This window comes from Melozone crissalis, unplaced genomic scaffold, assembly GCF_028551555.1.
Source record: "Melozone crissalis strain CALT ecotype California unplaced genomic scaffold, PUWL_Pcris_2 ptg000006l_1, whole genome shotgun sequence".
NCBI classification, from domain to species: Eukaryota; Metazoa; Chordata; class Aves; order Passeriformes; family Passerellidae; genus Melozone; species Melozone crissalis.
In genome coordinates, this window is record NW_026535784.1 from 46,566,756 (window position 1) to 46,591,767 (window position 25,012).

Below are 25,012 nucleotides of genomic sequence, written 5' to 3' on the forward strand. Positions count from 1 at the left end.
CTAGCAGATTCATCTAACATTGCAATCTCTTGTGGGCAGCCATTGTCTTGATTAAGCAAGATATATAGTAATAAAAAAATAAAGAAAGTCAATTAAGGAGAATGACAGTAAAAGACAACTTGGAAAAAAAGAATAAATGGGAATTATATACAGTATATAAATTCATTCTTAAATTCTCTGATTAGGTATGTTCCCCCAATGAAGGAAGCACAGAATATCATTAGATATAAAGGACACCTTGATATGGTCAGGTTTCCTGTTTTCTGGCAGAGTAGTGGTGGTGAAGGAAAAGAAGGTGAAACAGCCTGAAAACACATTTCATCTTCCAGTTTTTATTTAAAAACAGTAATGCATCAACCTCTCTATACATATCTGTTTTGTTCAGACAGGATGAAGCTGTAAAGTCCAAACTCTATTAACATTTTCAAAAAAAACCGATAAATCCACCTATCTCAGGACAACTGGTAATCACAAAATAAATGAGGTCACTCTGCCCTTCTCTTACAGCCTATGATTCTTTTATATCTAGAACATTAACCATGATAAAACATGATGTCTGTACCTACCATTATGCCAACACTGCCTCTGGAGGGCCTATGAGATTTTTTTACCACTTACTATTTACTATGCTGTGTATTTATAATTCATGTCCTTTAATTACAATAATATATTTTAACTGAAGGTTGTTATTGTTGCTCTCTTTTTTTTTAGCTCTCACTCCTACTTAATCCATTATTTCAAAGCCAAACCCAGATGCTCTTGTCTGTCCCCTAGGTATCAAGTTTTAAATCGGGCTTGCTGGCAGTCAGTCCAAGCCTCTGTTAGCACTGTACATTCCATGCTCTTGTGAGCACGACATGTAGTGAACATCCAGCTCTTGCCATGTCTTTTACCACCCTGATGCTGAACATTCCCTGAAACCAGCCTTGTGGGAGCACCCTGAAGTTTCTTACATTACAAGGAAGCTCATGACAAGCACACCACACAATGCCTGCTGGGAAGCACCTGCAGCTCCATTTGCATGACAAACCCTAGCCATTTACTCATCCTCTTTGTACACACTACCTAGAAATGAAACCCATTGCAGTGGGTTGAATCCCAATCCCAATCCCATTGGTCTGAGTCAAAGACAAGCTCTTGGGTTGTTTCTTGGTTTGACACCAGACATATTCATTTGAAGGACTGATTTGGTCTTCCTCCAGAAGACTAACTCACATGTCTGTTATCTAGTAGATGGAGCTAATAAAAAGTAAAGCTCCATGTGTAGAATAATAACCCTAATTTTATTGTCTACTTGCACACAACAGATGTGAAAGTTGCATCGTTCTGTTCCCTTTAGTATTTTCATGAGTTCTGAAAACTTAAAAAAAATTTGTAGTTCTGCTTTCAGAATAAATCTCTGTTTTTAATTTCTCCTAGGGCGATGCTGTGGCACCTGACTCCTAGAAATATCTCCAAACCATTGAATGTGTCTCAAAGTAAGCCACAAATGCAAAATTAATGATTTGCTTTCTGTGCACTGGTATGGCTATGAGGTGAATCAAGAAAAATTATCCTATGCTTTTCTGTTTTTAAAATTTCTTTTAGGGTAACAGCACTGTGCCCTTTGAAGGTAGCTTCAGCTCCGTTAAATCTCACAAATGTTTTTTGCCATTTTGTTTTTCAGAGAACCCTCTGCTTTGCCCCATAAAATCTGAGCAGAAAAATCCTCCATCTTGCATCAGAATGTGAGGCAGGCTGTGAAGAATAAACTGGTCAAAATGTAGTCAGAATGTAATAATGATGCATTTGCCTGAGTAACATATCAAATTATCTCACCCTTGTTATACCTCTTCAATTTTTACTTCTGAAACAATTTTGCTTTCCCTGCCAGTACCAAAATAAGCCAGTTAGAGTAAAAGACTAATGGCCTTCAATTTTTCTCTTGAAATAAAATGTCACCTTAAAAGCAAAGACCAGTTTGATGAAAAATTATGTTGTTCTATTTTTCACTTCTGATCAAGCATGTCTCTTCAACGTCAACATGAAATTATCTTCATCCTCCAGGAGCAATCTGCATTGAATGAATTGTTTTAAAAATAATGTATCTATTGTTCTGACTGTGAAAAGGAGGATGGTACAGTACTCAATTTTGACTGCAAAAGAGTAGTGTTGCAAGGTACTGCAATATTTTCCTTAATAAATACTTGGGATATTGCTTCAGGCACCAAAAAGCTGATTGCAAGGTCAAATTGAAAAAGCCCAAACAAACATGCAAACCAGAAACAAAAACTCACACTCCAAACACTCAACTTCAAATCTGCATTTGGCAATACTTAATTGACTGATTCACAAAAAATTGCACCTTTCATTTCTCTCTTACAGCTGAAAGCTGCTTCAGTGTCAGACATCATTTCCATTTTCTCCTTCCCCAGAATTAAATGGGATGAAAATATATTGCACTCTCTGTGACTAAGAGAGCTCATAATAAACACAAGCCATAACAATGTTAGAATGCCTAGTAAAGCAGCATAGGGCTTTATTGCCATTTCTGGGAGTTCAGAGCTACAATAAGTACAGCCAATTGCAATGTAATCAGCCTAAGTAATTCCAGTTTAACAAGTCTAGTTCATTTAAATTAAGTTTTTTCTTGTCACTTTTTAAAGTCAGAGTTGGAATTATTTGATATAAAAGTAGATTCAAGGAAGACATCAGTATCCTAAGTTAAGTTTTGAGCATTAAATGGCTTTTATATACTCCACCATTATTACTAGCATGCTTCATCTTGGGTTTTGATACCCTTAGAATTGAAAGCTCAAATCTATGTGGGGGAAAACTAAAGCAATTTATCTGTATCTAGTTTAATGTGCCTATAAAAACTGCTAATATTTTTCCATAGTGGTTACCTTTCTAGGTTTCTTTTTTATATGCTTCAGCTGTTCTCTTTAATAACAAAGTTAGTCTGTTATTCAGGAAGCAATGCCTGAACATGAAATATTACAGATCAGATTGTTTTTAAGGTAGACAAAAGTGTGGCACAGTAAAATAAAAAAGAAGTTGTAGTACCTCCAATGAAAGAAATTTATGACTCAAAACCACTCTTTGCAGATAAAGCTTCATTACAGCTGTACTTGCTTTGTTTTAACTGGAAATTAAAGTAGTATTTAAGCAATAAAAGTTTCATTACAAGGTAAAGTTAGAAAAGAACAAACCCCTAAGGACAAATGAAACACATCCAGCAAATACACACTCTCTTCCACCATCAGAGATAATGTGTAAAAATTTTAATTTTCATCCAATTAGTAAATTTTATTTTGCTTGAAAGATTTCTTGATGCATCTCCATTTCCCAAAAAAGCCAAATTCCAGAATACGCAACTTCATAATCATGTTAATGGCTATTTCCATAGAAGGCAGGAATTTTATATCTCTTCACTTAACATGAAAGCATAGAAGTTACCAGGAACATACATAAAATATTATTTATAAGAAATTAGGACACAATCTAAGGGCATAGAAGTGATATGAACTGCCACAGTGAAGTAATATAAACAGCCACTAACCAAAGTGCAAAGGACAAAAGTAATTGTTTCACACCATGATGTAGAATGAAATAATTTCTGGTTCAAGAGAAAGAACTGGACCTGATCATCAGGCACTGACTTCAATAACACTTCTGAACTGTTCAAACTTATTTAGTTTGTAGTTTTCTATGCAGTATTCCTGCGGCAGCAAAGCTTACATGTGCCTGTTTGGATGCTCTGCTGAATCAGGCCCCTTCAGCCCTCACCAGCACTTAGAGCACTGATCTATAAAATAAAAACAAGCATTTCAAGCTGCAAAGACCTAAATGTTACCTGATACATTAAGAAAACCAAAACCAAAAGGAAAACAAGCAAAAAACCCCAATCAACCAACCCCACACAACAACAAGGACCAATCATCCAACAAAACAAAATCAAACTCCAAACTCCATAAAACTGAAAACAATGAAAGAAAAATGAAAGGTAAATCCTTCAAATCACTAGAAGGATGGATGATCTTTCTTTCAGTCAAAGCTGTTAACTGCTGCTGGGAGTTATGTAAATATTTAAGCATAATCAACATCCGGCCAGGGAGTTCATTGCTATAAACAATACAACGATTTACAACCCTTCAAACAGAACACTTTACATTTCTTTAATACTGTATCTTATATGCAAATTTACCTGTGTTTTCTGTTAGAGCATTACATGATGAAGAGCCCAGCTCAGAAAAACAGCTGAATTATTTGGGTTTGCTATGGTTTTTTTCCATAAAGAATTGTTTATGCTTTCACACTTCAGTCCATTCTGCCTTCAACACCTCCACAAATATTTATCCAGTGTACAAAAGTTTAATATACTGATTTCCCTTTTACCTACAAGTCTAATGGACTCTGAAGTTTATACATTCAACCACTTAAGATAGCTCCCTTCTCATCACTTCCCATGCTGGCTCCTGCCAGTGAAAATGGTCACACTGACACAGAGCACCACGGTCAGAGCTGATGAGTGACAGTTTCACCCCTCTCTTGTGACAAGTGATTACTGGGGGGATGAAAAAACAGTAAGGTAGGTCCCACAGGCTTGTATTTCCCACTTTATTTCTAAGTGATTTTCAGGTTAAATTTAATCAATTAAGGCAAAAGATGTTACTTCTGAGTTTAAGAAAATTATTAGCTGTGATTCTTCCTCACCCCTTTAGAAACACATCCAGTCTCCATGGTTTCCCTCAAATGTCTGAATTATGGACTAGAAGAAAAGTTTGTCTTCTCAAATAACAAAAGAAGCAGCAAATTTATTTGACAGACTTGACTGAGTCAGAAATGTCTTCCCTTAGAGATGACATAAGGATTTCTTTGGGTACCTGTTGGCCACCCTAGATCAACACCTTACTCAAAGAAAGGACACAACACCTTCACGTAAAAATGGTATTCACACTCGTATTCTGTCAGAGAAAACATAAACCTGCTTAATCCCAGTAAAACATCTGCAAGGCTGACAGACAGTGAAGTGCTTGAGGTAAGAATTAATACCTTGGAAATTAGTGCTTGGCTGGATATTTTGCAGAAGACAGCCTAAAAACAAAATCAATTTTCCCTACATACACCACGGGAAAACCCTTGCAAACACTGATGCTATTGTAAGTACAGTACTTAATGCTTTCCTACTTTATGTTTGATTTACAGATAAAAATCTTCCACAGATTTCTCCAGCTGTGCTGCCTTTGCAGATTGTGAGATGCAGCAATCTGTTGGAGAGCAGCTGTTAGTTCACATGTAGTTTTATTTGCACCAATGTAAAACAGCAGCTTGCTACATGAATAAAACATGCCTTCTCTTTGCCCTGTTCTGGTAGAAAGACTTATCTAGTTAATTTAGTTTTACACCAAATAACTTTATTTTTAACGGAGATTATTCTTTTTTTAAATGAAAAGTTATTTGCAATTACATCTTTTCAGATTCTAAAATGCCCAGGTAGTCTTTTGGCATGGGTGGCATCTCTTTTTGCTCTGAACAGACATAGCTTTGCAAACAGATTTCAAAATGTGTCCAGTCAATACTTTGTTTGAAAAGCCCATCGCCACGCCATTCACCACAATGCTCAAATGCTCAGTAACTTTCAGAATTATATGCAGAAACATGATGTCTCCAACAGCAATGGTAACTGCATAATGCTTTGGAAGTTTTCAAGCTTTTAGTGGCTAATTGTAAATGTCTAGGGAAATATTAATGATGATCCCTTATCCCAATGTCTCAGATGCAAATCAGCATCCTATTTCAGCTGAAATGAGGAATCCCTAGGAGACCTGTGAGACAGGCTCCTAACTGTTTAAAGCACACTTAAATTGGATTTCTGCCTATCACATTCCTGTGGGACTGACCCTGACATTCCACACTCACTGATGTCTGCTCAGAGAGAGAACCTTGTGTACATGGCCACTGACCAGTGCTGTAACTTTCCCAGATTTTTAGTCTCTCCCATCACACTCAGCTGGAAACCAAGGTCCAGTCAGCAACCTGAGAAACACTCCAAACAGCAGTTCCCAAAGGCTGTGGACCACTTCCTGTGCTTTGTCTGAATGCTTTCAAAAAAAGCTCTGTTTTGTAGAGAACACCCCTCCTACTGGTGCCTTAATTTCTTTCTTCTTTCTGTCTTAGTTTCTTTCCTAAATTCGTCTTCTTATTTCTTTCAGTAAAATCATTTAAATACACTACTGCATAGCTCCCTCCTCAGTGAAGGAAATGTTTTTTGTCAACAACATATAGCTTTTTTTTGTGCTGAGATGTTGCAGGACTTTGTTGTTGTTGTTGGTTTTGCTTTTTAACTTTTGTTTGGAGTTGTTTTTGCATCCTTTTAGTGCTTAAATGAGTTTGCTTAAATATAACTTAGGATGGTGCTTCCACTTGCAGCTGCTGCATGACAAGAGTAGTTGAATTCAGATCATCTGAGTTCATTAAAATTTTTAAAAATCAAGACAAAATTTATCATGAAACAATTTTAAACATATAGAACACTTGCTACCTGTATAAATGGCATTTCTCAGGAGAGCCTGACACTTGAGGGCAAAATTAAAATGCGACCTTTACAGCACCCTCATTTACCTTTCCTCTAAATGTTGTAAGAGGGCAGCAGGGAGGAACCATCCAACATGTTTAATTTCAGACCCAGCTCTCAAGAAACACCAGACTCCAAGGAAAAAAAAAAAAATCAGTATTTGTTTGAAAATATTTTCAGCAAACCTGCAGCCAAACACAAACATCACCATCTTATTCTTTTCCATATGAAATCAATCACAGCTTTATCTGATCGCATCAGGCATTCTGTAATGTTTCTTTTATTTTTTCAAGACCTCCATTCTGCCTCTCAGATTGCAATTGCTCTGTCATTCATGAGATTACATCTTTACCAGCTAAAGCCTTACCAGCCTTTACAATAGCTCCCAGATAGTTTCCACAGATACAGGGCACCAACCATTTGTCATTTTTCTGCAACAGCTGAACTTTCAGATCAATTACAAAAAGAAGCAGTGATAAAGTAAACAAGATATGTCACTGGTTTGGATTCCAGGAACTAGATTTTGCCACTCTGACAAACACCATCTCTCTTCCCTGAGGGACATAACCAGGCTATTCAAAAAACAAGATGCCATCTACAGTGAAAAAGGGTTAAGGGCCTGACTCCACATAAAATACATTAATTTAGGTTGGAAAAGACCTTTAAGATCACTGAGCCCAGCCATAAAACAAACACTGCCATGCCTATGTCTTCATATATCATACATATATATACATCATATTTTTAATCATATATCATGTATCTCTATTGTGGGTGTCAGTCTCTCCTCCCAAACTACAAGTGATAGGATAAGAGGAAACAGCCTGAAGTTGCACCACAGGAGGTTTAGATTTGCCACTAGGAAAAATTCTTTCACTGAGTGTATTGTCAAGCATTGGATCAGACTTCCTGGGGAAGAGGATGAGTCACTTCTTCTGCAGGGAGGCATTTAAAAAAATGTGTTGACGTGGCACCTGGGGACATGGTTTAGCTGGGGACTTGGCAGTGCTGTGTTGTTAACCCACTCCATGATCCCAGAGGTCATTTCCAACCTAAACAGTTCTATAATTCTATGTACCATGGCACACACATGGACCCTGCAATCATCCAGTTCTCATTCTTGTACTTCCTTCACTCACATACAAGCCATGAAATACCTACTCAGCACCATGGCTGGGTGCAGAACCTTCCATCTTCACCTGAGCCTCATTTGTCTCCAACTAGATTCTCAAATGGATTTTAAAGAGACATTAGCACACTACTCTGAAAAAAAGACACTGGATAGTTTGGATCTCATTATTGAATACAAATTGGATAACAGCATCAACTTGCTCTCCACTTCACATTAGGTAAAATGAGCAGATTTACCTTCTATTTCCATGTGCTTTTTCCCTCACAGACAGCAGGGAGTATACCAAGCTAAGTATAAAAAGCTCCATGTTTCGAACTAATTTTAACTTGTTGCCTGAAAAAGTTACTGAAGCAGAGTGTGCCTGCCTACTGATCATTCTTTTGTTTCTTTAGACACTCCCTGAGGTGGTTTAATGGACTTTTGCCTATATAACCTCCACTGAAGTACTGTGAGAAGCAGTGAATGAAGAGTTGAATAGTTCTTCATCTGGTTTTCAATTAAACAATTGTGTTTATCTCAAGAATCCCATTCTATTTAAACTCTCTGTGCCTAATAACTGCTGAGTTCAGCCAATCTAAATTTCAGCTGACCATCTTTTTAATAGTGCTATGTTTGAAAAGTAAGTCACAAAGCCTCATATGAACCCAAATGCAGACTGCCACTATGGATTTTACTTTCCATTGAAATATCTGTTAAAAAGGCTTTTCCCATTTAATCACAGTGAACCTTAGGTTACTAGCAAAAAGTTGGTATATTCAGCTCTCTGTCCCTACAATGCTTCACAAGAGAAATACACTGTAAAATAAACATACCAGGTGCAATGGTGAAATTGATAGAATAGCCAATTAAAACTGCTAAGAGTGATGGGAACAAATTTTGGTAACCTTAGTCAAATAGGATAGGCATGAACTAAGGCAATTGGAAATGGTCAATAAGTCAAGTAACAAGAGGTAAAATATGAGCTCACATACTGAGTAAAAACACTGGAAGGCAGACAGAAAAACTAATACAGGTAAACCAAGGTTTATGTCACTCTTTATAAAGGTAAGTCAAATGTTTTTACCAAACTCCTCTCTCACTCTCACTGCTGATCCTTGTTGCCGTATTTCTCTACCTGCAGCATTCAGGCAGCATGAGCTGCAGAAAGAGATCTATAGCTCACTGAAGCAGTCTCAATGACCAAAGCTCCAGGTTTCATTTTCCACCGTTATCCAAGTAATTTCTCATTGTTATTAAAGACATCGGTGCTAAAAATAACTGAAAATGAATTTTAAAACACCCTTTTATCACAGTGGTCAGAAAACACAACATCCTCAAGAGCCAGGTTAAAAGAGTTACCACACTCATTTCTACTATATTTTTCAAAGAAAATGCATTGATTTTAATTCCTGGCTCTGAATACATCTTCTGTTTTGGATGTTATGAAGATTTATGAGACATGATAAACAAAATTTGAAATCAGATAGAATTCAAAGCAACAGAAATCTTTTGAAACCAGTTCGCTGCATAGACTGACTGACATTTCAGCTGAAAGCCACCAGGAAGGCTCAAGAGCTTTTTGTGCCCTCCAGTTTAGACCATTGGCAACAATTTTCAAATAAGCTGAAATACAGCCATTGATTTCTCATCTGCTCTCAGGTTTTTTCTATCTTCTGTTGTTATTTAGCAGCCACTTATGTTTGAAGTGAGCTTCTTGTTAAACGTCAGTTTAACTCCTTAAACTTTGCGGGGCAGAATTGCCCACCTAATAATACATTTGATTAAAAGTATATTTAAATTATCTTCAAAAATCTCCTGAACAGAACAAAAACACACGCAAACAAAACGAAAACATAAGCCAAACAATCTCCTAGCCTCATCATCAGCCACGTTCCAAAATGTTCTGAAGCAACCCAGCCTTGTATGACAGCATTGGAGTTACGAGGTTTTTCCCCTAACCTTGTCAGACCTCAAAATGGGCCTCCCCTTGAAACCTCTGCATCTTTAATACCTGAACAGCTTCTGTGCCACAGACATCCCACCCATCATTTTCCCCAGACCTTGCAAGTGACCAGGTGCGTGATGCACAGTTTGGAAAGGATGGCACAAAGGTAAGAGAAGTACAAGGAGTACATAGTGCTAAAGCAAATATTTGCTGATTTCTGCATTCAAAAAGAATCCCAAGTTCTTCCATCTTATACACTTCACTGAAATTTAAAGCCAAAAAAGCTATTCTGCCAGCTTGGTTTGGTAAGATATCTGGCCATTGTGACTGCAAGGCTGGTGGTGAAGTGGCTGGTTTTGACAGAAGGAAACTACAAGTCCTGCAGAATTACTTACTGTCATCCTAACTATAATTATATAAAAAAAGGATTATCTAATTACCAATAGGTATTGGAAGACATCAGGAGACTCCCATAAATAATTTCAACCAGAGACAGAACTGCCCCTATCTTCTACATGACACTTGGCACAGAAAACCAGGCCACTTGATTTGACTTGGTACTGACAGAGCGGCTGCTGCTTCTCCCTCCTCTTACGAAAAAATCTGTGGCTCAGCAAAGCACCCAGTTACCACAGCCTTGAGGGAGCGTGTGTGTATGTGTGAAACAGAGCCCTTCACTTCTGAACTCAACCCTTAAACCTGTGTCATAGGTCCAGGTTTGCTCCAAAGCCATAGAGGGACATTTCCTCCTGCTGCAGCCTTTGCCATTTTTCTGCTGCAGCTAAAGTGTAAAGATCAGTGTCAAAGGGAATATCTCAGCAAGCAAAGAAAAGATTATTCTGGTTCCATTTCTAGTGGCTAGATTCTGCCACTCTGCATCAGAAATAATTGTGTCCTTTATTGTAAAAGACTATGAGGCCACACAAGCTCAGGCACAGCTTGTGGCAGCACTCTGCTTTTAAGGAAGGTCAGTGAGATAGGTATTACTGTGCACACAGCTACAGAGGCTCAAAGTCCCCATTATTTTAAATCATTTCTTACAACCATACTGACAAATAGAGTGGTTTTTTCTTGATTTTTTTTTTAATTAAAAACACTACACAGTGGTGATGCTGCAACGCTATACACAACACAGAGTAAAAACGAGCAGAACCTGCAAACTACCCTACAAATCCACGTTCTCCTGCAAAGTTAATGTAGTAAGGTTCTCACAAACGTTCTTGTTTTATAATTAAATGGAGTATAAAAATAATAATAAAACCTGGCATAATTGCAGTGCTAAAATAACGCTGCACCTGCACAACGAACTGCTTGGTAATCAGCCAGATGCTACATTTTATCTGAATGCCTGAATTACAACACTGACAATTCACCCGGGTGCCGCCTTCCTTTTCTTTCTCCAAGAGTAAAGAAACCCTCAGAGTCCCTCCTGTGGCTGATCCCAGTGGTTTGACATCAGCCTCACAGTTGTGACTGACTCTGCAGTAAGCCTGGATCTCAGCCAACTCAAAATTATGTCCCAAAAAGTGCAGTACATAGCAACAGGAAGGCGAGACAAGCACATGTCTTTCACCATGGAATATAAGGTTACATACGCACCACTACATTTTACAGCTTACTACAGCATGGATGACTTTCTCAGCTGTAGCACAGCCTCCTTCCCCACAAAGGCAGACAAGCAAAAGTATCAACCAAGGAGCCTTGATATTGCAGTTAATTAATATGTCTACTGTATAATTTAATAGAGTGGAATAAGAGGTAGCACTTGGAACTGACTAGAATTCGTGCATTTCCACTGTAAGCAAATGTGAGATCTTCTTTCACATCATTCCATAAAACACACTTTCCCCTTTTTTACCTGATACTGCAATGTCATTGTGCTTTTGTGACAATATTCATTTGAATAAATGTTACTTTTATGGTTTGTAAATGTAGGTAACAAAATCAAGCCTGAAAAATAAGGTATTTATCTTCCCAAATGGCCTTTTCATTTTTTACATCCAATACAATAATATTCACTCACAATTTTCTTGGAAGACATTTACCTGCAATTCAGAAAGCTCCCTGTAATTAAATTAATACAGATGGTCACAATGATGTGTTCATACCCCAGAGAAACCTTAAAATTTAAGTTATGTTTAGATCGCCTCAACCGATTGGATAAGTCTAAGCTGAGCAACAGTTTAACATCAATATACTCTCTCTGAGAAACAGCAGAAAACAAGATTTCATGATCTAATAGGACTTTTACTCCAGACATTCTAAAGGTTTTGATTCAATCAGTTTTTTTACCAATGTCAAGTACCTAAGCTATTATGAACATTTGAAAAGAATCAGTCTTCCTTAAAATAAAATCTGCATTCAAAGTCATATAAATAAGACAAACTTGCAGACTGAATGGTCAAATCCTCATTTAGAAAAGAAAAGTCTCAAAATACTGACAGACTATATGTGTGAATTTTTCTGGCCCTCAAACGAAAAAAAAAATTATGTACACTCCTAAAGTTACATTTATGCTTGTTAACCAAAAAATGGAGCTATTTCAACCACCTGAGACTTTTTTTTCCCTCAACAGTGAAGTAAAGCTGCTCTTTGCCTATTGTTGACTTCAGAATATTTTTATCAAATTGACCTAATGTTTTATTTGCCCAAAGTGGGATTTCATAATGAAGTTTTGTTTTCAGAAAGTACCTTGTTCTCCATTTCTGAAAGCACAGCTCTCTGGAGTTTCTGGCAGTCCTTACTGCGAGCAAAGCAATGAAAAACTGTAGTTAACTTTTACCTCTTCATCATTCAGAGAGTCTCACACCTCTGCTGGCACTAAAGCATGGGCTTGTTATTATCTCGGACTGCCACAGGTATTTCATTATAAAACCAGTATAAATGAACCTTCTTTTCCCCCTCAGACTAGGATCCTGACTCTAAAAAGTATTGAACACAGCAAACCTTTATCAGCAAAAGCAAGAAAAACATTTCCTCTTTCCCTCCTGAGTTACTCTTATAATTACTCTTAGTTTTAAAATAGCACAGTTTATAAAAGGCAAAGAACACAATTACCAATAAACAGTCTAATTTTTTTACTCTGTTCTCCTCTTCTGATCTTTTTTCATCTTCCTATTCGTTATAACAACATTAATTAATGCCCAGCCCCCCACCAGTTGGTTAGAGAGCATGAGGGAATCATTGTTGTACCCACACTCAGTGCAACAGTACAGCAGCTGAGAGAAGTCCAGCTGAGACAATGCAGAAAGTACTTTACAAATTACTTTTAGAAACAAACACCAAACAACAAAAAAAGAGCAGGAAAATCCCTGTTCCTCATGTTGCAGAGACGGGAGCTGCCCCTGCACAGGCATTGCCATCACTGAAATACAAACATAAAATATGAATACAACTGTACATCATGTAATCAAACGTTTGTTCAGTCATTTAAACATTTCTAGCTACATAGTACCAGTATTTTGGTACCTGCCCTCTTGCTGCCAACCTCCTCAGTTTCCTGACATGGAAGGCAGCAGCAGCCACAGGAGGGCTCTCCCCTGACAAACCCACTCTGCTCTCACCCAGGACTACGGATCTGCAGCTTTTAGACTGCAGAAGACTAAAATTTTAGATTTTAGAAGACTTTAGAAAACACAGAAAATGCCAAATGTCCCCAGCATTGTAGTAGAGAAAACTCCTGACTACCACCTTATTCACTACTCCAACACTGTATTTTGCTTACTAAGACAGTACTTTTCTTCTTTCCAGAATACACAATGGTTTTATGCAGCCCAAATAAATTGGTCAAATCTGGTCATGGTGAGATATGGACCATAATTTATTAATTTTCTCAACATTCATTGAGAACTATTTTCTCACTTCAGAAACAAAAAAAATCTAAGCAGTTTTTATCAGATGTGTCTCCTGTCATTTCTCATCTAAACCAATAACCCTTCCAAAGCTATTTCATTATCCCTTTCTTTTCCCAAAAGAATAAAGTTTTCTCTTCAGTAATTGCAGAAAGCATAACACCTTAACACTTCCAATCTATTTTAAAATATTATTTGCAATGAACTCCATGGGCTGCTTTTGATTACTCTAAGAGATTATAACTATTTCTTTATTCTGCACAGCAGACTCCAAAACCAGTATGGTTTTTTTTTTTGTCAGATATGTAAAAGGAGACTAATTAACCCACATTCCTTTTCTGCAGGCTAAACATCCACAGTTCCTTCAGCTGCTCCTCACAGGATTTGTGTTCCAGACCCTTCCCCAGCTCTGTTGCCCCTCTCTGGATGTGCTCCAGCTCCTCAATGTTTTTCCTGCAGTGAGGGGCCCAGAGCTGGACCCAGCCCTGGAGGTGCAGCCTCCCCAGTGCCCATTATGGGGCACGATGACACCCCTGATCCTGCTGGCCACACTGCTCCTGACACAAGCCAGGGTGTCACTGGCCCTCTTGGCCACACTGCTGCCTCATCCCAATATGCATCCATTTTTTTCAGAGAGTTTATGAAAATACAAATCCCTCTCAGATGACCTCTCCAGTGAAAATCTTCTAGGCATTCCCATAGTTTACTTCCCAGTTTTTAGCAACTTAGTCTGTGGAACAGTTTTTGATCTAATACCTATATCTTTGAATAGCATTGAGAAAGTTCATCTCAAAGCTTTTTGGTTTTGTGTGTTGGTTTGGGTTTTTTAAAATTATTTAAAATATGAGTAAATATTTTGAACCAAAAATTCTCTATCTCCTTAATAGAATTTTAAAGTACTTGAGTAATAATTGTGATTCAAGTCATCCTTTAACAAAAGTCTGTGGCAGCTAAACAGAGGTAGCATTTACGAGCAAGAAATGTCATACATGCCTCCTTCTTAAAAATACTTTTAAAAAATATCACCACCTGAAGCATACAGAATATCCATGAGTAAATATTCTACTCATCCTTTCCTTGTGCACATGCAGTGTTACAAACAATCTACGTTGCAGGATTACATGCTGTCTTTTTCACAAAAGATGCAAATGTCACTAAATGGACAGAACAAACAATAGTAACACATATATTTATCCTAAAAATTGGTATTCTATTCTTATTGCTTAATGTTTGACTACAAGTCTTGTCTAGCCAACGCTTCCCAAGTTAATACTTTTATACTTGAATTAAAAAGCAACTGTCCAACAAAAGTTAAGGACTATTCCCTTGTTCTTACTTATTGCTTTCCTACTTTACAGGCAATGGGAATGCTATCACTCCATTTAAATGAAAGAAAACCAGGTTAGCTTGCATCACCCTAAATAATCATTATTAAAAAGTGTTGGCTATGTGGGTAGAAAGTGCTCATGTGTAATCAGAACAAAGCTTCTCCCTCAATTACTGTCAGATTTTTTTCCTTTTCTTTGCTTCATTTTTACTTTAATTCAAAAACCCTATGTACAGGAGGGAAACAATCAGAAAACAAAGAACAGCAAGGCCAAAAAACATTAAGGAGTATTCTCTTGAGAAGGGGGAAAATGGGTTTGTGTTGCATATAATATTAACAAAGCCATTTTTGCAATATTATCTCTCTTACATTGCCCACATTTTATAGAAGATGTTGATAATCTGGAAAGATTCAAAATGTAAACTGATAAGAAACAATAAGAAAACTTGCAAAGGTGTTTCTCAGTAAGATAAAGAAAGAAGCTACATGCTCTAATTTACTTGAACTATTGAGAATAACAAAAATCAGAGTAACTTTGCTCCCTAACAGCCAGTAGATACAGGCAGAAAATTATTCAGTGAGGCAAGGCTTACAAATAATGTTAAGCAGCCTTTCTGAGTGGACACAAAAAAGTTAAAAACCCTTAATTCAGGCCTAAGAAAGACTAGAAACAAATGTGATTTTAAGTACATGATGAAAATAATAGTTCTCTATATGATGTGATTAACACAAGTTCAAGAAGGAACTTGGATGAGGTAGTGCCATCTACTTCCTAAAGAAAAACACCTGATCATGAAATGACTACTCTGGGCAAATCTCTGACCACCTGAACAATTCTGAATATGCAGGAGAGCTCCAGCAAAACACCTCCTTCCCCTGAACCACTCTTTGTTTTTTTTTCCAGACAATAAACTCTCACATATTTCAGCAAATTAGAATAACAAAATTAGAAACACATTCAACTTATTTTTGCAGTTGTTAAGAGTTTGCCAGTGATAGACATTAATATGACAAAGAATAACATCAGTGACTGCTTCACCATCAACACACACACTGAGAAAAAAACGTCATCACCTTTTAGGAGGTCAATATTACCCACCAAGACATTTCTGTACTTTCACTACATGAAAACAATTCTGGATCTATCTGACCTATAGATTCTTTCCACCAAGCTTTTTTTTTCCTCCTCAGAGGAAAAACCTGACAAAACTGCAAGGAAAATCTTTTTCACTAACTCCTCAGCCAAAATAAACCTGGTTCGAAGATGGCTCTCTTCTCATTAACTCAGAGAAAGCAGTAAAAAAACCACCACTGAACTGGACACAGGGCACAATTTCACCTTGGACAGCTATACTGACTGTTCAGGAAGTGATGCACAATAAATGCTCTTCCCAGAAACGAGCTCTAAAATTATTCGTACCTGTGATGGATGTATCCCATTCATCATCTAAACTAAAAGGCATTCCCATGTAGAGCTTTATCCCAGCCCAGGGAAGTGCCTCTCAATTCAGTCTGCCTCTGGAATCCTGACACATGAACATAAACTCTCTAGACACATGAAAAATGGGAACGTGGAAATTACTCCATACAAAAGTCTGCCAATGTGACCTTTCTCTGAGAAAGCAAGGACTATACCAAACACATGGAGGAGGAACAGGGTCAACACAGTCAAGCCCCCAGACATTCTTGCAACTTTTCTGAGAAAAACCTTCACAATAAAGACAAATTTTATCAGTGTGGAAAAGTTACACCTGTCAGGATCATGACAGTTACATTGGTTCAGACCAACAAGACCTCACAGCCCAATTCCTTGTCTCCAATTGGCCATTGGCAGGTGCTGAGGGAAGAGTAAAACAGGGCAAGCAGTTCTGCCACTTTGTACTGGTGGGGATGGGACTGGAGAATTCATCCTTTTTGATTTATTTCAGAGGGAAAAAAGCCAAACATCACAAAAAGGCATCAAAATATGTAAATAGTGGGGTTTGGTAATGAGAAACACGAAAAGCTACTCTGTGGCTCCAGTGGTGGATATCTTGCGTTACTTAAATTATTCCCACATTCACTCTTGGGTTTTGGCATGTATTTGTTGTCTGCTTGGATATCTCAAACATAAGCACAGCAGAGCAGCATCAGAATGAAACTGCCTGTTGGCTGCATCAATGAAATATTAAGACAGCCTAATTATAACTCAAGGAGGTCATTAGCATGCTGCCTTGTCTGTTCCTCTTGCCTAGGCTGGGAGATGCCAGAATTGCAAGTTGGGGAATATCACAGTGCAAGACTCCAGCTTCTGAGCATCCTTCATCCACAGGGCTACTACTGCTACCCTGAGTTCCATGACCAGTATTTCCAATTAGTTAGTGTGGAAATGCACAGCTCTCAAACGCCAACAAGTCAGGAATAAGCTTCATTTGTTTTTCTTTTAAATTCTTCCAGCAAGCTGACATATATTTAGCAGACATATACTATCATTTACATTTATCTTTCCATGTATTCTGTCCCTCCTTATAGAAATGCACAGTGGGGATTCTTCATGTATTGAACAACCTTACCCAAAGAGCAAGTAACATTTCACTACCCAGCATCATTTAAAAACAGGAATTTATTACTTGTTTAAAAGAAAAAATTAAAAGTATAAATATGATCTATTGTAAAAATGTGCACTTTAGTATTGCTTAACAATAAACATCTAAACACAAACTTGCTCCCTAAATAGAGCTGCACATCAACATCTCTCAAAACCCCACTACTTTCTCTCTCACAGGACCACAGCAAACTTTAAAGCACATTATGCTGATGTCTTAATATTTGAAGCTGCAGCACCAGATAAAAAAACAATTTTCAATCTATTGTGGAACACAGAACTCTTTTAGCTTATAATGATGCAGCTAAGCACAAAGTTCATTTCAGTAAAAGCCTTAAAGAACTAGTAAACATATTCTCTCTGTATACAGTCTCAAAGCCTGGGTATGACAAAGTCTTTTGCCAGAGGTGCTATTCCTTCAATTCCTTCTCTACTGGAGAGAGAAAAAGACTCAAAAGTCAACAAGAACACAGAGGTATCAGGCTGAAGCAAACTAACTTAGACACCATTTCAGTCATCAAAACCTTCAGCACAGCACAGACTATTAAGTAAGAAAATAGCCATGTTTAACTAACCTGCTTTAACCTGTGTCCTGTTAACCTGTTTAACTAGTCCTGCAGCTTTTCAAAGCCAAGGAAAAGTTACACAATATCTTCCTGAGGATTATACATGCTGAACAAGTATCATGGCAGTATCACACTAGTTTTGTTGGGTTGGTTTGTCTGTTTGGTTTTTAGAGGTCAATGATGAAAATTTTGGTTCTTGTGAATGCAGTCTGCCCACTGCACATAGCAGACAACTTCTGACTGTGATAATCCACATCATGTTTTGTACTGAATTCTATACGCAGTATTCTATACACGATTTCCCATTTAAAAAAACCCTATACAATTTGTAGTTAAGAACTACTCAACAACAGCATTTCTATGATAAAAAAGCATTTTAAGTTCCCACTAAACACCACTTTACATGGATTTGGTGAATATTGTTGGAAAAAAAAAATAAATACAAAGTTGTTGTTGATGTGTCCAGATTCAGGAGTAATTAAGCACATGATCATGCACTTAGATGAACATGAGGGCCATCCTTTGCCTTAGGGAAGTGGCTCCCACAGAGCAAGAGCTGATACAGGCAGCTTTCCACGCAGAAATTCTGCATCAGTACAGTTTCTCCTTTCTTCTGGTTTATAACTGATGCGCTTGCCCTCTCATTATTGCTGTGGCAGTAATGCTTGGGGTAATAGAATTAAGGTTGGGTAAATATTTTTCTGTGAAATTTGCTAAGAAAGGAGGGTTTATTCAGCAGAGTCTAAAACTTCTATAATTTTATGGCTCTTGCTACAGCTTTCTGTTACTTTTCCTGAATGGCATGGAAGAGAACAAATGGAAGATATCTCCTGAGCTCTGCAAGTATTATATATTTATGTATCTAGAGAGGAGAAGAACTCTTTTTGACTCATTAAATCTTGATAGAGATTTTTTCCAATAGGCATCAAGACCTACATTTAATGAATCTGTAAAGCAAGATCATGTATCTTATTTGTATAAATTACACCAGCATCTCAGGTAAGTTTTGATATATGAACAAAGACACTTTTTACTGTCTATATGGTGATAATTTTCTGATCTAGAATAAAAATTACATAAAAATTGCATTCCATAACACATGAAATACAGGCCAGACCTTAGACTTCAAGTTTTTGGTCTCTCAATAAGTTTCTCGTATAGCTAACATATAAACAATTGTGAAAAAGAGCCCAGGAATATCTTAACAGTTTCCTTAAGCAAGATAGTGTCTTATTTGGTTAAATTCTGCTTGCAAAACAAAAAAATCAAAATATTTCACACAACAAGCAATTTGTGCTCCAATGTCATTCAGAGTCATGCCTAACTCAGCCATGATCTGGATAGGAAAAATTTCAAACTCATGGCATAATTTATTACAGAGTTTGGAAATGCTGTCTGCAACCATTCAAGGCTTGGGTGTGCTTTGAGTAAATATTTTATTGGCTGATAATAAGGTTTAAAAAATTGCAGTGCCTCCAAATATTGGTATGATCAGCATTAATTCCCAGTGATACCTTTGCACGTTTTCCCAATATGCTAAAAAACCTTGAAAACTAACCAACCAACCAACCAACAAATACTTGCATAATCCCAGGCAAATCACCATTGACCTCTCATGAGGAACTTTCAATCGAAAATTTACTGGTATAGACAGAAAATTTGTCTGGTACCCACTGATGACACAACTCAGAATATTCTGAGATATACATATACCTTAAACACTACTGTATTTACTGATTGCCTCATTTTTTATTACTTTGAGCTTTTATAAAAACCTGAATCCATAAAAACTAATTCAGTGAATGCTAGTCACAGATTAATTTAGGTTCATTTAAGTACAAAGCAGATGTTTTAGTTGATGTTCATGCTAGTAAAATTCAGATAAACCACCCTGTCTATTTCTATTCAGATAAACCACCCGGTCTATTTCTCACTATTGTACAGGTCATAGTGTTTATGGAAAAACAGAAACTCAACTCTTAAACTATTGAGTTATAGAAAAGAAAAAGGAGAGAGAGAATAAATTTATCTTCAGAAAATGCTACCAGCAGCAAAAGAAAACACAACACATAAATATTCCCATGTAAACAACATCCTTCCCTGTGGCCAGCCTGCAGAGGAAGGCAATGCCATTCATTTCATAGTGCCCTAACACCATGTTTGAATTGTTTCTTTTCTACAGATATGGCAAGCGAGTCTTAGAGACATATATCATACTCTGAAACAAGATCTCCTTCCCTGTTAGACATGAACTCCATTTAATGCTAAATGGGATTCGGACAAGCCTGAGATATTGGGTGGAAGAGCTGCCCTTGCTGCTGGATCGAAGAGACACTGGAGAGGTTTCCCCATGAGTGCCCCTTTGGGAGTTGTGCCACTGCATTACCCGATAAAGTCTGACTGCACGAGAAGCACGGCCCTACAAGTCAAGTGTGATTTTCTGTTAAAACAGCTTCCTTAGATTTATTGACTGATTAGAAACAGAAACAAAGTTTGTCTGGTTTTACTTCTCTTTCAACAGCCTCACTTTATGTAGCACAAAAAAATAGTAGAAATCCTAAAAAATCTCCATTGGTTTCTTCTGTCAATAGAAGAACATAAAACAATCTACAAGAATGGCAATCACCACCATGGCACAGACTTAATAAATTGTATAAAATTCATAAAAGGAAGATGGCTTCCTGAATTGAGACAACAATTATGTCAGCTTTACCTATGGAAATTACAGCATGCATAATCTAATTACTTTTATTTTTCAAAGGAATTCAAGGCACCGAAATTCATGTAAGTGATTCAATTATTCTATTGAACAAGCTCCTATATTCATCTGTCTTTCATGTAACAAAGAGACATCCATGACTTCCATTTCCGTTTTCAAAATTAAAGTTCCAGCATGAGGAATGAGCTGCAGTAGTCGCAGCTATTATGGCCTCCCCTCCTCACAGTGGAGGAACTAAAAGCAAAAATCTGCTCACAGGCACAGTGAGTGTTATGCTCAGACATGACTTTGTGAAGCAAGCAGGCACCAGCAGTACAGAGGGGAAAAGGAGGCAATGTGTATATTCAAAAGCAGTGCTATCTTTTTTACTGAGAGAACTGAAAGTATTTAATTTAAAGAGAATATGAAATTATTCCAAATATTGTTTGGAAAATTAATATTGACAGGATAAAAGTGATCACATTTACTTAGCCTCATTTGCTGATTTTTTTTTTTTAGACTGCAGACTGAAATGCAATTTAGAAATAAACTCTTTGAAATACGATCCTTGAAATGTTGAACATGACAGAAGCACATTAACCATCAGCCTCAGTAGACTAGCCTGCATTTAAGTTATTCAGTTCTATTAAAAAACATAACACAGTTCAGGGTTTATTTAAATACATCTCCAAACTGTTTGGACAATTCAACAGATATGTGGGTGTTCTAAATATGCCCTCAGCTACATAATTACACTTCAACTTTGTTATTGCTGTCAAAGGTGTAAGGAAATTTGCACCCAGATCTGTTTACCACAGACTTTCCAAACACTGTCTAGTTGTTTAAGGCTGGGATCATACACAGATCTCAGCATAACATTTTTTGCAGTGAAAGATGAGAGTATTCAAAAGATAGGATCTTGAGAACATCTGCTGGGAGTAAACCAAAAGTCTAAATGTCAAGAGCAGGATAAAATACAAAACACTCCTTGTGCTCATCCTACAACGATGTTTTAATATACAGGACTGACAATACTGAGTCCATCTCTCTGGTGCTTCTTTCTGCAAGAGTCACCATGAGAATGAACTACACAGCAAAAGATTTGCTGTCTTTTTTGTAAAAGATCTTTTTTATTTCCAAAGTCCCTTCTTGCTTTCGATGTCTTTTCACTTGGGATTGATTTGATTGGTATTTTAGCCATGTAGAAAGCGGGAGGAAAGGGAGGGTATTTAGGAAAAGCAACAGCTAGCATTGCAGGCTTCTACTGAGTATCCTCCATGAACCCACCTTTTTCCCTGCCTTCTGTACAGCTAAAATTACTGTTTGCACCTTCATCAGTATAAAGTGAGGTTACTGTAACTCCTACCAGGGCCTTCTCTGTCATTGGCATTGCTATGCCCATTCAAACTAAATTTAATGGTGAATTTCAACAAGTACAAATTTAGCAGCTATCTTCACCTACTTTCCTTTAATCTATCTGGCCATCACTTGCAAAACCCGCTAGAGATATTAATTCCTAATATCAGAAATTCCCTAATCTTGCCTAATAATGCTGCCTCATTTCCATGTCCCTGGACTCCTTTATTATTTGGTCTACTGCTTCCCCTGTTCCAGCCAAGCCAGCATCTTCTGGTTGTGTCCAGCTGCTTAAACAGCCCCTTGGCTGAGTGATGGCAGGCAGAGAAGGTAAATGATGCCTGCTGTTTTCTTCAAACAAGCCAAAGGGAAACTGAAATCTGTACAACAGCCGTGCACACAATTTGACTAAATCTTGCGGTCCTTAGAGTGAAAGGGTTTTTACAGGCACAAGGAATTTGTAACTCTTTGGGAAGGGCTGATGAAATTGGTTTTCTACATACAGACTTCTAAAGAATCGTAGTAACAACTAAGCTCAGCCACTAGAATAGGTAGTTGTCATTATTTGTTGAGTGTAATAAAGATTTTTGAAGAATTAATCTGAATTATGAGTTTTCTACACTTGTTTCTCCCTTGTGTGTTTTTTTCACAGAGGCAGTGTTTTGCTCATGTAGAAGTGTCACAGGCTGTGGCTGGAATTTCAGTGCCATTTTTAGGCAGAATTTCAGAGCATGACAAGCATGTCACATCATCTATGTGGTCTTCAGAACAAACATTGTAATACCACACCCACTACATATGGACCCTGGGAGTATCATTGTGGTAACACTGTCGCAGCAGTTAAATATTCATCATATTGATGTCATTACTATATCTGGAGGAAAATTCCTTGCTTTCTGTGATCAGATTCAAGAAAAGTCTTATCTGATGGGTTTTTATTTTGCTTTTAAATAATCTCCACATAATTTGCAAGCAAGTGATACATTAGTACCAAGAAAAAAAAAAAAGAGGGGTATGCACATTAGCCTCTGCAAAATTGAGAAATGTATTTAAAACTCTTTAGTTGATAACCAGACTCTCATATGGAACAAGGCCAGAAATAAAAAACAAAATCAAGCTATTTCATTTGAAATAGGAATTGGAAGGTAGAGTAGCAAACCTGCCTCTTGGCAAGCATCCTCTTTTAGGGTCAACCAAAATGTGTTGAAGCCACAAGGGAGGAAGAAATGTGGGGGAAAAAAAGACATGGTGTAGAGGATGAGCAATGGGAAAATAAGGAAAAAGCATACATGAAAGTGGGGCTGAAAGAGATCTTAATGTGAATTTAGGAAAGAACTTGGGCACAGAGAGACCGGCATTCTTTAGAGAATAAGCATGTTTGCATTACAGAGCAATGAAGGAAAACATATAATGGTATAGGCTGAGGAAGAGTGGATCACATGAAACCATAGCATTGGAAAACCCAGCAGACAAAGCAACATCAAGAAGAAAGAATAAGAAAAAGAGCTGGTATTCAGACAAGAACCAATTAAGAAAAAATAGAGGCTGTTATACCAAAAACAAAAGACAATGGAGCTACTGGCAACTATAAGGAGAGGGGAAGAAGTAGCGTGGGAGAAATGAAGAGACAGTGTAGAGACAATCTAGACTTTCATATTTAAATTGGTTCAATTACTTTTGAAAACGAAAAGCACAGGTTTCTTACTTTCAGTAAATGGAGGAGAAGTGGAGGAGCAGCTCTTTGGAGCAGTAACAGTTTTGAATCTGAAGAACAGATGATTCACTATTCTAGTAACAATTAGTATATTAATCATTTGCTGCATCCACAAGAAGTAAAATCAGACAATTCTGCAAAGTGAAGAATCCTACAGAACAACTGGGGAATCTAGCAATTTAATGTAACACATTCAACATCAATTCATCAGGTACAATGGCTGTTTGGCTTTATAAAATAATGAATCAAAAGCGTTACAAATTTTGGCTCAGGGACCTAAAATGCTTGATACTTGAAATTTTAATAGGTTTGAGGCAAGAAAACTCTCCAGTGAATAAAGCTGTTTTATCTTACAGGCATCTCATAAACTGTTTAAATGAAATTTGAAGTATATTAGCTATCAAAACTAAAACTGCTTTTAAAATGGACATATGATGAGTTTAAAGTTTAATTTTCCCACAAGAACCTCAAATAGCTCACAGAAAGATTGTATAAGATATATAAAGTGTCAGTTCCTTCTGTAGCTTTTCCTAATCTATTTCCTGGCCATTAGAGAACTTTGGTCCTGAAGCACTCACTGCACCTTTACCACGATGCCATCTCTGGCTGCCAAGCATTCTTACTAGGGTGGAACTGGTGATGCATGCAAAATTATTATGTGGCTCAATGAGCTGTGACAAAGGTGCAATAATAACACACTCTGGGTAGAGCAGTGAATTTTAAGGCAAAGGCCAGATTTGAGGGCAGCTAAGAGCATTATCATCACATCCAGGAGAGCTCTGAGTGGACATGGGTGCTCTGTTTGGAGGTCAGACACTGGTGACTGGCACTGGCCAAACTGGATCATTAAAATTGACCTTTTGCTGCCGGCATGATGCACACTTCCAGAATGTTTAGGTGACAAACACTGTCTACTGCTGCTGGACTCCAACAAAAGAGATAACAGCTCTTCCTGATGGAAAAGGAAGTGGACTGCATCTGTCTGGGACAAAATTAACAATTTTTTGTAGCAGCCTGAGTGGTGCTCTGGATTTCTGGTTAAAACAGCACCAATGAAACCCCAGTGTTTTTTTATTGTTGCTGAGGAGTGCTTTGAGACTCCCTCTTTTTCACATTTTGTCACCCTGGTTCCAAGGCTGGGCATAGGTAAGAAACTGGGAGGGATTTTTGGTGAAAAAAATTGAGCAAAGGGATGTTCCGTGTTGGATAATGCAGTCAGCAATACAGGGGGAGTAATTCCAGATGTTTGCACGTATGACATCCCAAGCAACTCATTCCCATGATCTGCTTTCCAGGAGGTGGCT

General features: G+C 37.5%; 1 protein-coding gene across 4 annotated transcripts in view; it reads right to left on the bottom strand.

Moving 5' to 3' along the window:
• GRID2 (glutamate ionotropic receptor delta type subunit 2) overlaps positions 1 to 25,012 on the bottom strand; it is a 671,892-nt gene that overhangs the window by 306,321 nt on the left and 340,559 nt on the right. The gene's annotated exons all lie outside the window — the stretch shown is intronic.